Consider the following 18,576-nt stretch of genomic DNA (forward strand, 5'->3'; position numbering starts at 1 on the left):
AAGGTTAGTATACACCTGAAGTAAATTGATGTCACGTAATAACAACAAAAAGAAATAGAGATAGCTATTTGGATTAGTTTTGTTATTGAAAATGACAGGTGCCACTTAGCTAAGTGCAGCTTAAAGTTTTGTGTAATATAATATTTAATTCCAAATATGATTATATTTACAACAGCCAGTTTGACAGGAGCGGTCAAATACTCTGAAAAGGATAGTTCCAAGATATAAAATATAACCACCAGTTAACATTATAGCTGTCCTAAACAATCTATGTCTTTTTCTTATTAGGAGAACAGACATTTCAGTACTTACAAAGAAAGCATGTATTTAGTATAGAAAAATGAACATGGGTTTCATTTTGCAATCTTAAAAAGGAAAAGTTATTGTTAGAAAAATGGATGGATCGATAATAATTTTGTTGAAATAAATAAATAATATGATATGATACTTCTGAAATTACTATTTGATCCAGACTAGGACTTACCATAAATTCACTTAAATGAGTAGGATTTAAGTCAGTCCTTACTCACTTGTCCCGTTAATTTCTAAGAATCTGTTCTACATATTATGACTTTGAATCTAAAGCAATGTTTTCCAAAAGCCATAGACGCCTATTTTTTCCTTAACATTTTAAAATGCATTGTCCATTACATGCCTCAATTTCTATTTTTTTTTCATTGAATACTGCAAACTTCAGTAAGTTGATGAGAGAAGAGTAAAAAGATCTATTTAAAAAAATCACCAGGAGACGACAAGCATAAACAAGGTGCTGACACTGCCTTGGCTCTCTAAATGCAGAGTTATATTAATGAAACAAATTAGGCCCCGGATTGGGGCTTTTGAATTCAGTTTAAAGTCATATGGTAGTAATGTGGTTTTTGTACTGGTGTGTGAGTCCTCTTACCTCTTTGGGTTTTTTTAAAAAATTATTATTATTTCTTGCATCTGGTATAGCAAAAGAAAGGAATGCCACATAGAAAACAACCTTAAAGCAGATGTTTCCTTGCATCCTGATGAGACAGGGAGACATCTCTGCTCTCTTCTCCTCTCTTCCAGTAGCTGTTTCTTCACTCACTGTGTGTGTGCATGTATGTGTTTGTCCTGCCTCACAAGCCTTGTCAGTTTCACACACACCCCTCAGTCAGGGCTGCAGAATTTTGTTTATAGCTGTCCTCCCCACCTCCTTTGAAACTAGAGACAGGAGAAGTAGGGAGAAGCAGGGGGAGGTCAGGCGGCTCTTCCATTCTTCATTAGAGCTGCAAGGAAACATCTGTTTTAAGGCTTGAGTGAAAGTTGGGAAGGGAAGGTGTTGGTGGGGGAAGCAGTGAGGGCAGTCTTTATTTACACTGATGAAAGTATTTACATATTTAAATATGTTTTACATACATTTACATATTCAAAACCTTCCTGTTCCAGAAGGCTTTTAATTGAAATAATATAAACTGTGGGTCCTGATGGCAACTTTTAGAGCAGTGGTGTCGAACTGTGGCCCTCCAGATGTTCTTGGACTTCAACTCCCAGAAGCCTTCACCACCACCTCTGCTGGCCAGGATTTCTGGGAGTTGAAGGCCAAGAACATCTGGAGGGCCACAGTTCCACACCACTGTTTTAGAGTATATATTTTAATTATATTTTAATTGTTTTATGTTTTTTACTGTAGTTAAATTGTTGTAAGCCACCCAGAGACCTTTGGGTACTGTGGGCAGCATATAAGTTAAATAAGTAAGTAAATAAGTAAATAAGTAAATAAGTAAGTAAATAAATAAATAAATAAATAAATAAATAAATAAATAAATAAATAAATATGCCAGCACATGCTTTGCAGATTGGCTTACCAGCCAGAGGAAGATGGCTATGAGAGTCAGCCAGGGGGAGGGCTCTTTAAAAATTAACACCTACAGAGGTGTTTGCAAATGGAGAATCAATTTTAATGAATCAATTCCACATCAGAGATAAAATAAACAGCTCTCCGATGGAAGAGAGAAAAACATCACTGCTGCTCAAAAAGACCACAATTCCCTATCAAATTAATCTGCACTTCCATGTGCATTGTGTATTCACCCTTTTTTACATTGATTTAAAGCATATTTTTGTCCATATTTTTAATCCAAAACACAATTTTTAAAATCCATTTTTCTAATATATATATTTTGTTTACATTTCCCATTGATTAAGGTGATTTTAAAATATACTTTAAACACATATTTTAAATATATCCATGTTAAAAATACGTGGATGGTCTTGTCTTTGTCTTTCCCTTTGAAATGCACTGCAGGTTTCAGAAATATATGGATATTTGAGCCAAGATAAGCTCTGTTTCATTGCTATCACATGAGGTGTGAAACAGATTATCTCTGTTGGGAAAAGCCAACCTAACAAATGTCATTTCCATTCCTACTCTGCAGTTGCCTCTGAAGTTAAATAAACTTAAACTATTTAATTTCATTGCATTGAACTATTATCTCTTTGACACTCAAAACAATGAGATGCTACTCTTCCTTCAGTGAAAAAATAAATTATTTTAAAGATATATACATTATTTAACATCCAAGATATTATTTGTTCTGTGTTAGAATTTTTAGACCAATTAAGGAAAGGCTTCTTAGCAATTATGTTTAGTCATAGACGTACTATAGAAATTTTGTTTATTTCTTCTTAACAGATCTTTTATTGGGCCATAAATCACAATTTCTATAACTTTTTCTTGATTTTATTGGCAACCTATTAGTGTTTCTGTTTTGCCTACATTGGGGGTTTATTGCTTGAGCAGATGATCTCTGTGTTCTTTCTCTTTCTGATGGATGATAACTCAAATGCTTTGAGCCTCAGATTTTTAGGTTCAGGACTCCTGATGGATATAGTTCTGAAGCTTAACACATACAAACATTTACAGATGAGATATCATAAATTTATAAGTCTGAATGGATGCAGACAGGTTTATTGGATTGTATTCTACTGGATTAGGCAGAATTTTTTAAAAAAGAAGATTCAGTCTATTTGAAGTTGTTGTTGTTTAGTCATGTCCGACTCTTCATGACCCCATGGACTAGAGCACACCAGGCCCTCCTGTCTTCCACTGCCTCCCGGAGTGGTCAGATTCATGTTGGTCTATTCAAAGTACTATTTCCTATTGTCTGTGCACTTTTAAAAATGCCCAAATTAAACTATACATAAAAATATGCCCACCTTTCTGTGATTAGTTGTACACAGTCATATATGGGATAAGAAAAAAATCAGGTTTAAAAATATTCACATGTAGAAGAAACCAAGAATGACAGATTTCCTCCTCCCACTGCAGAAATCCATTGCTTTGGCATATACATTTGCGTCACTTAATTTCTGTTCTTTGATAGATACATGTGTAGTGAGATGTAATAGCAACCACTGGAAAAGCCAACATGTTATAGTTCTATTAAGTATTTCTTTGTATGTACACTTTGAGAAGGAGGTCTTCCAGGTTGTGCAATGTCCTTGTCTCATGAACAGAAGTTTACATGCAGTCCAGACGTTACCATTGTCTTCTATCAACCCATGTTTTTCCACTTCTGTTTCTTTTTTCTTACCAAATAAAATCTGTTCAGTAGGGAAAGACAGAATAGCTGTGAAATGCCTTTTGTTTGTTAGCACAAGATGATGTCTGTCTGGAAGCACCCAGGAGAAACCGGTTAAAATTCCAAACATATATCTGTTTTATGTATGTCACCATTTATACCTCCAGCACAACCAAAGTTCTGATAGTTCTCACTGAATGACATTCTTCCTTTCATGACTGTGTATAGCATATCTTATTAACAGTTCATATTCTCATGGAATTAAATTGTAAGCCATGTCTAAATAAATCAGCATCAAACTGTAAGAGGTGAGCTTTCCTTAATCTGAACAGTTTCACAGTTTAAAGGCAAGAGTTTTCTTTTCTGTTTGTATCATTTAATTCCAAAGGGACAAGTGTGATTGCTTTTCCAGACTCATTCTAAGAATCATTGGGCTTGTGAAATAAACAGACAAGCGATCACAGTGCTTTTACTGGGAAGGATGACATTTAAATTACTATCGATCTTTAGAAAGTTCAGTTTACATAGGAGACCGAGGATAAATGATAAGTTATTTGGCTAGAGTGTTCAAATAGTTTTGGAACCAGAGCAGAAACTTAATGGGTGAAAATTCTATTTAACGAAAAGTGTCTGAATTTTTTTATACTGTTTTTTAAAGGTTCACTATCAAATTGAAGATATATTTGTGGGTTTCATTTATTAAATGGCTAATGAATTTGATTCATTATATGTTGTACAATATAGTTTAAAACCTGAACAAATCAAGGTCACAACAAATACAATGTAATATCAATAAGCACAATACCATAGCATAATATGAGAAGCCAAAAGTAAAGCCGCCATTAGGTTTGAGAGTTAAAATTAGTTCAAGATTGATGAAAAAGGAATGTATTTAAAAAGAAATAGGATGACCAATGCACAACCTAATCTTGTGCTCTATGAGGACTTAACTGTACGTGAATGACTATGGAATCAGATGCTTATATATTGGAGGGGAAAGTATACTTTTACAAAATCACAGCTTCCCAAATGGTGGGCTGTGACCCCCTGAAGGGGTCATAAGGGGGGTCAACATGGTTATTTTTAGTTGCAATTATTTTTATATGATATTTCACCATGACTGTTTTCAACACTTATTTAATACAATATGGCTTCACTGAAATATTAAAAAGAATTCTGTTTGGGAATTTTCATAGAGGGAAGCAAGGACTTATGAAATACCAAAGTCATTGGGGGCAACACTGATTGACAAAACATATGCGCCAATTGTGTTGCAGAGTCTATGGACACTACCGGATATGATGGACCAATGCCCACCTTCTCTTTCTATTTTTCATGTGTTTTCTTTTGTTGTTGATGTTTAGTCGTTAAATCATGTCCGATTCTTTGTGACCTCATGGACCAGAGCATGCCAGGCCCTCCTGTTTTCCACTGCCTCCTGGAGTTTGGTCAAATTCATGTTGGTAGCTTTGATGACACTGCCCCACCATCTTGTCCTCTGTTGTCCCCTTCTTCTCTTGCCTTCACACTTTCCCAACATCAGGGTCTTTTCCAGGGAATCTTCTCTTCTTATGAGATGGCCAAAGTATTGGAGCCTCAGCTTCAGGACCTGTCCTTCCAGTGAGCACTCAGGGTTAATTTCTTTCAAAATGGATTGGTTTGTTCTCTTTGCAGTCCAGGGGACTCTCAAGAGTCTCCTCCAGCACCACAATTCAAAAGCCACAATTTAATATTTCAGTTAATATTCTTTTTAATATTTCAATTATTTGATGGTCAGCCTTCTTTATGGTCCAGCTCTCACTTCCATACATCGCTACTGGAAAAACCATAGCTTTGACTATCCAGACCTTCGTCGGCAAGGTGATGTCTCTGCACTTTAAGATGCTGCCTAGGTTTGTCATCGCTTTCCTCCCAAGAAACAGGCGTCTTTTAATTTTCTGGCTGCTATCACCATCTGCAGTGATCATGGAGCCCAAGAAAGTAAAATCTGTCACTGCCTCCATATCTACCCCTTCTATTTCACAGGAGGTGATGGGACCAGTGGCCATGATCTTAATTTTTTTTGATGTTGAACTTCAAACCGTTTTTTGCGTTCTCCTCTTTCACCCTCATTAAGAGGTTCTTTAATTCCTCCTCACTTTCTGCCATCATCTGCATATTGGAGGTTGTTGTTATTTCTTCTGGCAATCTTAATTCTGGCTTGGGATTCCTCCAGTCCAGCCTTTTGCATAATGTACAAGCAGGGAGACAATATACAGCATTGTCATACTCCTTTTTCAATTTTGAACCAATCAGTTGTTCCATATCCAGTTCTTGTCCCACATATAGATTTCTCAGGAGACAGATAAGATGATCAGGCAATTCCATTTCTTTAAGAACTTGCCATACTTTGTTGTGGTCCACACAGTCAAAAGCTTTTGCGTAGTCAATGAAGCAGAAGTAGATTTTTTTGGAACTCTCTGGCTTCCTCCATAATCCAGCACATGTTAGCAATTTGGTCTCTAGTTCCTCTGCCCCTTCGAAATCCAGCTTGTACTTCTGGGAGTTCTCGGTCCACATACTGCTGAAGCCTGCCTTGTAGGATTTTGAACATAACCTTGCTAGTATGTGAAATGATTCCCATTGTATGGTAGTTGGAGCATTCTTTGGCACTGCCCTTCTTTGGGATTGGGATATAGACTGATCTTTTCCAGTCCTCTGGCCACTGCTGAGTTTTCCAAACTTGCTGGCATATTGAATGTAGCACTTTAACAGCGTCACCTTTTAAGATTTTAAATAATTCCACTGGGATGCCGTCACCTCCACTGGCCTTGTTGTTAGACAAGCTTTCTAAGGCCCACTTGACTTCACTCTTCAGGATGTCTGGCTGAAGGTCAGCAACCACACTATCTGGGTTGTCCAGGTTATCCAGATCTTTCTGGTATAATTCTTCTGTGTATTCTTGCCACCTCTTCTTGATGTCTTCTGCTTCTGTAAGGTCCCTACCTTTTTTGTTCCTTATCATGTCCATCTTTGTACAAATATATTCCTTTAATATCTCCATTTTTTAACAGATCTCTGGATTTTTTTCCCTTTCTATTTTTCCCCTCTATTTCTTTGCACTGTTCATTTAAGAAGGCCCTCTTATCTCTCCTTGATATTCTTTGGAAGTCTGCATTCCATTTTCTGTAACTTTCCCTATATCCCTTGCATTCTCTTCTCTGCTACTTGTAAGGCCTCGTTGGACAGCCACTTTGCTTTCTTGCATTTCCTTTTCTTTGGGATGGTTTTTGTTGCTGCCTCCTGTACAATGTTACGAGCCTCCATCCATAGTTTTTCAGGCACTCTGTCCACCAAATCTTGTTCCTTAAATCTGTTCTTCACTACCACTGCGTATTCATAAGGGATTTGGGGTTTTTTCTTTACCCCATTAAAAATGCCTTTTTATCCAAATGTGGTGGTGTGTTGTAGGTTACATGGCCATTTTAAAAGGGGTTATGACTTGAAAAAGGTTTACTGTTTTAACTAATGGAAATCCTTTTGGCATTGTGGTTTTTGCCCAAAACCAGGAATGGACTTGTTCATCCCTTGTGCTGTGGATGATATAAAGACCTGAGATACACAGTTTGGAGGGATTCTTTATTTGTCTGGACAAAAATTTTAGTCCTGAAGGGCTAAAGACCTTTATGAGTAAATGTCTGACTGATGCTTACTTAGGCTGTCTACTTGGAAGTAAATCCCAGTCTATTCAGTGGAGTTTCTGTTTAACTTTGTTTCAATGATCTTGAATTTCAGAAGGGGACCATTTTAGATTTCCACCACCGTCCCTGCACCCAAATTATTCTGAACATCTAGAACAGGTGATGGAAGTAGATTGTGACTGACTTACCTGACATGGGCATAGTCAACCCAGGTAAACAAAACAGCTGTCTGGGTTAAAGGTAAGTGAACAAATCTGAATAAACATTGTGAGACTAGGGCAAAGATGCTTGCATTTGCGCAGTAATGACATCCACAGATTGACTTCTTCCCAAACTGCAGATACCCAAGAGACTTCTACTAATGCAATCCCCAGACAGTCTTCTTTTATGAAGACTGCATTGCTTACATGCTTGTTAGAACAGTTAGTTTAAACCAATTATGGATAGTCAATGTGAACAAGCTGTATTAGTCTGTGCAATCATATTCAGATAATTTTAATAACAATAATGAAGTAAAAAGAAATAAAATGTTGTAGCACCTTAAAGGCTAAGTGTTATATTTCAATGTGAGCCTTTCTGGATACGCCCACTTCTTCAGAAGTATAGCTATATATATAAATTGACTCAGTGTGAATATGTTTTTAGGAAATTTTAAAGAATGTCATCCTTATCTCAATGTACCATGAAACACCTGATTCTTCATTAAGAAGGAATGGAGCACTTATACCTTACAATGCAAAATGGAGCAATTTTTTTATTTGTCAATGCTACAGAATGAAATTAACAAGTTTATGAGACCTTAACATTTTCAGTAATTCTAAAGCAAAAGAGTGTTTTCCTACCCACTTTGGTTCACATTTGGCTCACTCAGAAACATTGGATTCCTTTGACATTTCTGTGATAATCTTATCCTAGAACATAAGGTGCAACAATCTCCATCTTGAAGGAAGAAGCTATAGGGAGCCATGTAGGAAAAGAGATCCGAGCAAATAGCACCACTGTTGCAATTCCAGTAACAGGTCCTCAGGTGACTTACTTTCAATAAACCCATTGCATTAAATTTATACATTGACACAATTTGCATGAAAATTTACAACCACAAAGCTGTGTTATCTGAAACACTTTGGTTCTCAAACAGACCTGGCAACTTCCCAGATGCCTTGAGGTTATGGGTAATTTGCATATTGATTTACATAACTATTTAAATTTCAGCATGATCCTGTTATGCAGAGAAATATACTAATAAAAATCCAGAAATATGGGCCTGTGGACTTGGATAACACTTTTTTTAATTGCCTTCAATTCAGTTCAATTTATTTTCTTCATTTCAATTTGGTGGTTTATACCTATAACTTTATTCTTTCATTCTATTTATCTTTGCCTTCTTTTGTACACCTTAAATACTACATCTTCAGTTCTGTTTGTAACATCTCCTGCACATCTTTGAATGGTGATATCCTTGTGTCTCTCTTTCCCTTGACTGCTTTTGTCTTCTTTCAGTCTCTCTTCTCTTTCTGCCTAGAGTAGTATCTTAAAGTCAGGGAATTATTTCCTTGCAACTTAAATTCCAAAGGGAAATTGGTGCTACTCATTGCAGTCTTGCTAACTTTTATTAGGTGAGTGGGAATTTGGGAAGGATGTAGGTGGAGAATAAAGATTAAAATCTCTTTTACCACACTAAGTGGTCCTAATTCAAATGAGGGTCCTGCATGTTTACTTAAGAGAAATATGAAAAATATGAAAAGAAGCAGAATGCTTATTAATTCACATCAATTAATTAAAATACTGGAATTTACTGGTCAGAATCCTGTTTATGCTGGTGTAAAGTTATGCTGACATAAATGAGCTGGGCATTATGCCCAGCAATGTGGAATTGTGAAATTAAATTGTACTACCAATTGTATGTCTCCGGCATGGCTGTGAACCAGTAGAAGTGCTTTGTGGACTGCAATTCTGCCTTGGTGCAATTACAGCTACCACTGGAGCATCCTCAGGTTGCCCATGCGTAGTTACAGAATAGGATTTTGACCAGTGAGTCATTTGGCTCACTCACTCAGTGTCAGCCCGTGCTTTTTCACAAGGTTGAAAATAAAAAGAGTTTGGGGAATATTTACTACTGATGCTCCTTACAAAAAGCATTTCATGAAAAAAATTTAATAATTCTCTTGCATAACCATATTAATCTTTTGAAAACTTCAGGAAGTACAATACTACCTCTTTTCCTCAAGTCTGGATGCCTAAACAAAATTTCAGTATGATCCTGTTATACAGAGAAATATGCTAATAAAATATATATAGAAATATCCTAAACCTTTTTGTATTTCTATAAAAATATAGAAATATACGAAACAAAACACCCTGGTATTAACTGTATTGCTTTACAACGATTATAAAAGACAATCATTTCCCATTATACAGTCATTCCTGTAAAAACAACAATAGTAACCTGTTTATGCTAATCACATTATGCTAATCACAAAGAGAAGGTTCATTAAAAATACTGCTGCATAGTAGAACAAATATTAGCAATTTCTCAGTCAACACAGTGAGAGGTAATATATCCATAATTGACATGTCAGGTCAAAGAGAGCAAGTAGTATACTGCAACTGCAAGAATATTTCTAAGGATTAGATTCAAACTCAGCCCAAAGAACTGTTGGCAATGTCCATCTAGTGTAAACAGACAGTCATTTGATTATTCATTTATTTCATAAAGTTGCCCTGAACCTGCCTGCGGTTGTATATGTGCAGAAGGCTGAAGAAGGTCTCCATGTCTGTATTCCCAACGTGAAGAGTGTTGTAGATACAGCTCATTTGCTAATCCAGTTGTTGGATGGAAGAAAAGAAAGCTGCCTATGGAATGAATGCTGCACATGCAGCTCTCCTACCAATCCAGTTACTGTTTACATTCATACCTACAGTTAGAAAATCAGTAACAGCAATGCCCTTTACCTGCTACAAAAGAACAGTAGCTTGGATCCTTCCCACCATCACTTCACCAGAAACAGCTGATTTTACCCTCTTTGGGGTTTTTTTAAATGATGGGATGGGGAATCCTTCCTTTGATTATTTTGTTGTTGCCTGTTTGCCTGGTCAGCCTAATGCTGGACTCAAAGAAAAAAAAGGACATCAAGTGATAGCAGAGGGAAAAAAAAACTCCCCATATTCTAGGGGTGTGTGTGTGTGTGTGTGTGTGTGTGTGTGTGTGTGGTGGGGGTTGATTGCATTTTTCGTTTCCCCTTTTTTTGCTTCCTTTTCATGGATTTTGGGAAAGGGACTTGTTTGCATCTTAATTATTGTTATTTGGCTATTTCCCCCCATGTGTGTGTAATTGTGTGTGTGTGTTCCCAGTTTCTATGGGTTTTTTTTTAAAATTATTTGGTTAATTTATTGTGTATTTATTTTTTTAAAAAAAGATGTATATTTTGGTGAGTCCTTTTGGAACTGTTTATTTGCTTCTATTGGGAGTATGAGCTGGCAGGGTGGACTTTGAGATTGTACCAGTGTATCACTGGGCTCTGGGGGTTGTTGTCTGGCTGCAGCTTGGGACATTTCTTTCTTGTTATGTGCCAGGCAGCCAGTGTTTGGCTGGCTGGGTAGCTGCTTCCTTGCCTTTTTTCTTTTGTGTTGGCCAGGTCCAGAGGGTCTGTTATGCAGGGTGGGTGCACTGAACTCATGCATTTATTTTCTCTTTTCTAATTTTTGGGTGGTTTACTGCTCCTGCCCCCTCCCCACTCACTGGATTTCGGTTTCTCATGCACTCTTTTGTTTTTTGGGGATAGATAGATTCTCTGTTGGCTTGCTTTTGTGTGGGTGTGTGTTTTGTTTTGTTTTGTTTTTTGGAGGGGGAGTAGTTTTAAAGGGTTTTTAAAAGGCCTTTTGGTATTGTAGAAACACAAATGGGGGAGCATAAAAAGAAAGATTTGAGAGAGGCTTTCCCTGTTGTATAAAATGAAAGGACACACACACACACACACACACACACACACACACACACACACACACACACACACACACACACACACACACACACACACACACACACACACACACACACACACACGAAAATGGAAGTTGTACCCTCTGAAAACATAGATACCCTCTAGATAAAAGAAATACAAACATTTATGCTGTTCACTTCACTAGTAAGGAATAAACAATATTTTAGGAAAAGAAAGGGTCTGTCAAATGCATTCCAATTGTATGGCAATTTTCTAATCCATAGTAAATAGTGCATGGATGTATATATTTGTGCAGGGAAGAGAATAAGAGAGAGTACTATGTTGTGGATAATAGCCAGACATATAACGTGTGAAATACACATATCAGACACATCCATTGATGTCTACAGTAAGATTAATAATAAGCAGAAAACATTTCAGAAAAAGAATCTACCCAACATCATTTTCCTCCTCTGGAAGTGACTGAATCAACAGAATCTTTATATTGCTCCCTCGCTAGCTGTGATGACTTATAGTTAACATTCTAGGATAACAGTACTATGTTCTAAAGGCTTACTCAGCAGAAGTTACTTACAGTGAATACACAGTGCTTGTTCTTATGGGGTCAGTGTGAGCTGAAAATGCTTCATACTCTATTATCATCAATATTACTAGGTAGGGAATACAACCAAATTAAAATGGGGTTAAAATGACCTTGGAGTAAGTGACAAACACCTTTATTACCACTGTTCACAAGTGGCAATAAGTAATGGCACTGGCAGAAGTGGCCATCAAATCTAAGTAATTAACTGAAGCAAAGCACAGAGAAGATACATCAGGCTGGGACATGGGCCAAGAAAAGAGGAATCGAATCATCAAAGGCCTCATTGAAGAACTTAGTAAAAGCATTCTTGCTGATGGCAAGATTCTTATGAAAAATAATAGTATGGCATTAGATTTATGAAGAACAGTCATACAGGGTAGATGGATTTCTCTGTTTCATTTTCAGAATTGTTTTGCAGCTTAGCTCTGCTCCACATTCTATTTCTCCTGCCTTTGAAAACTGCAAGCAGAATGTATGCAGTATAGTTGATTTTGAAAATGTCACGTGTAAAATTTGATTTTGCCAGAGATTGTCCTCCTTTCATGTGATTTCCTTCCTCTTGTGTACAGAACATTTCAAAGCGTTTGTTACTCTCCCTCTGAATGAAGACAGAAAGCAAAGCTTTGAATGAAAAGTCAATAATTTATTGAATACCATCAAGGATCGGTGGCAAGAATAAGCCTACAACAAGATAAGTGAAAGCATTACATTCTAGATCCAGATCTAGGTGATCCCATTTTGCTTTGAGGGAACAGGAAATGATCGGGTTTTCTTTCCATGCACATGATGAATATTTGCTGAAGGTCCATATATCAAATCCATCCCCTCTCTGCTGCTTTACAGTTGATGGACTAGAGCCCAAGAACTGATCTTCTTTAGTTGGTTCTTCTTAATCTACCAGGTGCTTCAGTATACCTATCAGGATAGCCTCTTTAATTTAATAGGTTTCCAGAGGAATAAGCATCTCCCTAAACCCTTAGCCTGGACCACAAACAAAACACAAGATAATCTTTAAGAAACTCAGTAGAATGTCTGTATATGTTGTTCACCAGGAAGAACTTTCTTAATTTCTCTTAAAGTAGATTTGAACTTGAGTCGTTTTTTTGTTATCAGCACAAAGCACAGAAGAGACAATAGTCTGAATCACTCAAGATGGAGTTATGCAAAAGCAACAATAGCTTGTTGCAGGGAAATGAATAGGAGCCCTCCAGTTCTTCCAAGCATCATGAATACAGATAAGGAAGACGTGCCAAAATGGTGCTTCATCTTGGTTTGTGGGTCATGAAACTTGATGACCCACAAACCATGAACTTCCTCCCAGTTGTCCAACGAACCAATTCGTTGGGTCACCAGGCCATTTTTTAGATAGCCTATGGGTCTAACTAAAAAAAAGGAAAGAGCCCCACCCCCCAAAGTCTTCCTATGCCATGCAGGCATAGGAAGAGGAGGGAAAGGATCAAAGCGGGATCAAAGTGATCCCCTAGCTCCGCTGTCTTTGCAAATACAGCAGGCCTGGGGGACTGCTTGGGTCCCCATTCCCTCCTCTTCCTGTGCCCCTGTGGGCATAGGAAAAGAAGGGAAAGGGTCAAAGCGATTCTCCAGCTCTGCTGTTTTTGCAAAGGCAGCAGGGTGGGGCGAATCACCTGGATCTCCCTTCCCTTCTCTTCCTATGCCTGTGGGGGCACAGGAAGAGGAGATAAGGGTGACCCAAGGGTTTTCCCAGCCCCTCTGCCTTTGCAAAAACAGTGGGGTGGGGGATCAATTGGATCAGGCTACGTTCCTCTTCCTATCACCAGAGGGGCATAGTAAAGGGGGACCCAAGCCATCACCCACACCTGCTGTCTTTGCAAAGACAACACGGGTAGGAGATAGCTTCTGACAGGCTTCCCTCCTCTTCTTATATCTGCTGGGGCATAGGAAGAAGAGGGAAGGATGACTAAAGTGATCCCCCACCACTGCTGCCTTTGCAAAGACAGTGAGGGTGGGGGATCACTTCGATCAGACCACACTCCTCTTTCTATCCCCAGAGGGGTATAGGAAGAGGAGTGAAAAGGGATCCAAGCAATCCCCCATCTCCACTGGCTTTGCAAAGACAGCAGGGGTAGAGGATCACTTGAGTCCCCTTTTGCTCCTCTTCCTATGCCCCTCCAGGGATAGGAAGAGGAACATATTCTGACAGAAGCATTCCCCCACCCCCCACTGTCTGTACAAAGACGAGGGTGTGTGGGATCGCTTGGTTCCCCCTTTTGATTTCCAATACCCTGATGGGGATAGCAAGGGGAGCAAAGCCTGATCTAGGCAATTCCGCACCCCTGCTGTTTTTGCAAAGGCAGCAGGGATAGCAGGTCATTTGTGCCCCCCTTTACTCCTCTTCCTATACCCCTCCAGGGATAGGAAGAGGAGTGCAGCCTGATCTAAGTGATACCCCACCTCTGCTGTCTTTGCAAATACAGTAAGGGTGGGGCATTGCTTGGGTCCCCCCCTTTCCTCCTCTTTCTATGCAACAGGGGATCAAAGTGGAATCAAACCGATGCCCCATCCCCACTGTATTTGCAAAGACAGTGAGGAGAATTCCTTTGGTCAGGCTTCCCCTGTGCATGCTGCAGGGGAATAGAAAGACAGAGGAAGCCTGAGCAAAGCGATCCCCCTCTTTTTAAATGGGGTGGGATTCCCCTTGGACAGACTTTAGCAAGCAACCCAAAGAGAAAACCTGTCTCTTCTTATGCCCCCAAGGAACAGCTGATCCCTGGGGTCACAAGCAGATAGGGACAGATGAATGAATGAATAGAAAAGGGTTATATTTGTTGCTTTGTATTCTTTGGGGTTTCTGGACCCCAAGAATATGAAGCAACAAATATCTAATGGATATTCATTGAATATCCCCAGTTTGTTTTTACATTTGTCCCCATGTCTAATCGTGACTCAGTCAGGCTTGATTACTTAGGAATTGCAGAAGGCATGATTTCAAAAGTCAGATGGAGCTCTTAGAAGAAGGGACACCTAGTGTCTTTTTAACCTGAGGATCCATCTAAGGATTCTTCATGGACAATATTTACTGCCAGTGTTTCAGACTGAGGACCATCAGTTAGATTACTACAATGGTAACCGGAAGATAAGGAAGGCATTTGTATATACTTGATGCTCTCATGCATGCCATTTCCAATAATTTTGTTGTAGTAACAGATCACCTGCCAATTGCAAACAAGAATCTATCAAATTCCTTTTGGTTCTGGTTACCACATGCAAGCATTTAGAATGATATGATGCTAAGGTGGTGCCAATAAAATGTACACATACAAACTATTAGACTGAGCTTCTCAATAATGGAAAAATGATGGGAGAATCTGACATCTTCTTGCCATCTTACGTATTTGTTCTTTGAATATTGCAAAGAGATCCTATTCGTGCCCCCACAGATTTAGCCCCCTTCTCTGGTCAGTATGACGAATGAGCAATGATGGTAGTGGTAGAAGTTGAAAAATGAATAAAGCAGGTCTGTAACAGACAGCAGAGTATATAAAAGCATGAAAAACTAAAAGCAATGGTCCTGAGTGGTCATAAGAATGAAACTGTGAAATGGAGATCCAAGGGGCAGATGAGTAGCTTACAAGGTAAGGTGAAGGCATGGACTCTCTATCCAGACTTCTCTCTTCTGTATGTTACAATTATGAGTTGGCAACTTCTATATATGTATAACACTTAGTTTTTGAGTCTTCATCTCTTAAGCGTTCAAGCTAGTTTTGTTCAATGAATTACAAGAATTAATGTTACAAGAACCTAAAGAACCCCATCTACATCTGCAGCTGGTTTCATTCAGCGAAGTCATGCCAGCTTCAGTGACTGACTGCTTTGAAAAACAGACTGCAGAAACTGCAAGGACAATCTCATGTTTTTCTTATTAGGCACAATTCCAAGACTGCAGAAAAGACAAAGACAAAAATACATCCTCTCGCATGGGTTATAGTGACCTACAGACAGCAGGTTTTAACTGAATGCACTATACTTTCTGTGATCACCTACTTTACACATGAAATTATTTAAACGTCCCAAGTCTGAGGTAATTTTTTTTCCTGTTTAGACAAATTGTATCATAAAGCATTCACTAAAACATGTCAGAAAGCACACATTCCAAGGAAGAAAGTTTGCATCTATTTAGACAAAACTATCCCTATTCACTTTGCTTTTAAGTGAGCAGATTGAGGTGAGATGTAAACAACTATCTCCCCCATACATAGTCTCAAACATCAGCTGAAATACAACATTCCTTCTTAATCCCCACAATATCCTCTTTCCCACTCCTTAGTGTATAGAAAATTTAGACTTGTATAAACACACCCACCCACACCAAGCATAAGATGTGTCTGTTCAAAAACCATGAAGAGAGGTCCTATACCAAGACTGTTTAGAATTTGAATCTAAACTTATCTTCTACTTTGGCTGCACTCAAATATAACCACTCATCAGGCATTTGAGCAGCTGGGAAAGGAACTCAGCTGTAGGATTTAACCCACTGGTCTCCCTGTGAGGAAGAGCTATCCCTCAAGGACATCTCTTGTTCTTGATGAGGTCTCTTTTTTCTGAAGTGTCACATCAGATAACTGTTGTTTACCTGGGGAATTCTAGGTGGGATCATGCTTTTATTCTGTGGTATCCTTACGGGATGGGCAGCATTCAGCCACCTTCCCTGGCTCATGAAATGTGTTTTCTTTCTCTGGGGATGTAGCCTCCCTGGCCCCTGAGTGTCCATGGTCTGTAACATCTGGCAGTCACTTCCTCTGTCATGTTCAGAGACTTCTGGCAATTCACTCACAGGACCCCCTTACACAGCATAATACCCCATAATTGTGTGGTTGCAGTGTTTGCTGCACCATACAAGAAATGTCCATTGACACACGAACCCACTCAGATATTTCACTTAAGAGGGAGATTTCAAAATTCTGTGGTAGAATTTTCATTCAGGTGAAATTTTAGGAGAAGTCCTTTAAACTAGAGTAGACTATGTCTAGATGGGCGGCATATAAATGAAATAAATAAATAAATAAATAAACACCTCTAGAGATGGATAAATCCATCAGTTACTCTATTTGCAGATTTCAATAGATTTGGTAAATTTTAGCAATTTGATAAATCTAAAGCAAACTGAAAGAAAAATCTCCGTCCTCCCTAAGGTTAGGCAATTACTTAAACAAACTTTCTCTCATATTCCTATTTTGTAGTGAATAAAAATTAATGGCAGCTATAATCTTATCCACTGGGTCTCCCCCCCCCCAAATCATTTAAATACTGTTCAATAGTGAAATCATTCACTTGGAATCCTGTGTTTACTCACTACGATCCATCTGCTTGTTACTTTGGTGATACTGACATACTGAAGTCCTGTGTTATTAATAAACAGGCTAATACAATATAGTAATAGATATTTCATTCAACCCAGGAAAAATACTTCTGTGGGGAGGTCAAAGTTTTTAACGATGGGCTTATTAAATGTTCCATGAAAGGTACCATAAGCTTTTTTAAAAAATCTGAAAATGAGTTGCAGTCACAGTTAATTTAATTACATGGTTTCACTGTCTTGGGATAATAAACCTGACAGAAAATTATAATAGAGTTATTCCATGGATGAAACCTTCGCTGTTGAGTTCCATTTGAAAATAAAGCAGCATGACTAAGTGGCTTGAAATTATGGCCTATATGTATAGGGATATTATTTGAGGATAATGTTCATCTACAAAATGATGGACCAAAAGGGGATTGAGTGATCTAGTAAGTTATATTTTATCGGTTTCCAGTGTGCTTACAGATTTAGCATCTGGGTTTATACAGATATTGTTGTTGAATATGTCATTAGAAATACAAATGTAAAATCAAAGTCATCACATGCAACAATTTAGCTACCTAATTTTGGTGGTGGTGGGAGTCTTCTCTCAATGTAATATTTAAACATTTTAATTAGTTGCACTGAAAATAATAGCAATTTTATTTTAGTAAGAAGTTAAATTATATACTTCCAACTTAAACAACTTCAAGGGCTATACCTGAATGATACATGATATATCACTATGGTACATGTTTTGTGTATTCCAAGTGTGAGCTTTGGTATCTTGAATCTCAATTATGAAATACTTAGGGAGCAAGACTGGAAGATGTTGCTGCCTGGGATCCTGGATAGCAACTACTAGCTCATCATCATCATCATCATCATCATCATCATCATCATCACTACCACCACCACCACCTAGATCAACTAGTAGCCTAACCTAGCAGAAGATGGCTTCATACGTTCACCTTCAGATTGCTATAGAAATGCTCTTTAAGGCTGCAACCAAATGATCAAATACTGCAGGATTTGCTGTGGGTATAAAATGGAAGAATCCATTTTTTATTGATCACATGGCAAAAAGGCCAATTTGATCAGTTCAGAACTTTTTGCTCTCAAATGCATGGTTTTTCCTCTGCTTCTGGAGGCTTCTACTTTTTTCAAGCTGGAACAATTCGGAACGACTTTTCCCTGTGTGAGCATTTGTTTCATTCTTCAATATGACATGGGGTGTGTCTGTGGGTGGTGTTATGGTGGCATAGGCAGTTGAAGTATGATGTTTTGGTACTCCAGGAATGCCTGCTCCTACTATCTATCCCCTGAGTGTCCCAGAATTTATTTTACATTTCTTGAATAAATGAATTTAGCACGGTGTCATTTCATTGATACATTAGTTTAGTGCTAGATCACCTTGGCACATAAAAAAAAAATTAGCCAGGAGTCACACACCCCAATCTGTTGTTTTCCTCTTCACCAAAGAACC

At 38.3% G+C, this 18,576-nt stretch overlaps 1 long non-coding RNA gene across 1 annotated transcript in view; it reads left to right on the forward strand.

Annotated features, from left to right (window-relative positions):
* LOC144587754 (uncharacterized) overlaps positions 1-18,576 on the forward strand; it is a 50,744-nt gene that overhangs the window by 17,612 nt on the left and 14,556 nt on the right. Inside the window, exon 2 of the long non-coding RNA XR_013542900.1 lies at positions 7,326-7,471. This is a non-coding gene — a long non-coding RNA (uncharacterized LOC144587754). The remainder of the gene's footprint in view (positions 1-7,325; positions 7,472-18,576) is intronic.

Source organism: Pogona vitticeps, chromosome 3 (genome assembly GCF_051106095.1).
Source record: "Pogona vitticeps strain Pit_001003342236 chromosome 3, PviZW2.1, whole genome shotgun sequence".
Lineage (NCBI taxonomy): Eukaryota > Metazoa > Chordata > Lepidosauria > Squamata > Agamidae > Pogona > Pogona vitticeps.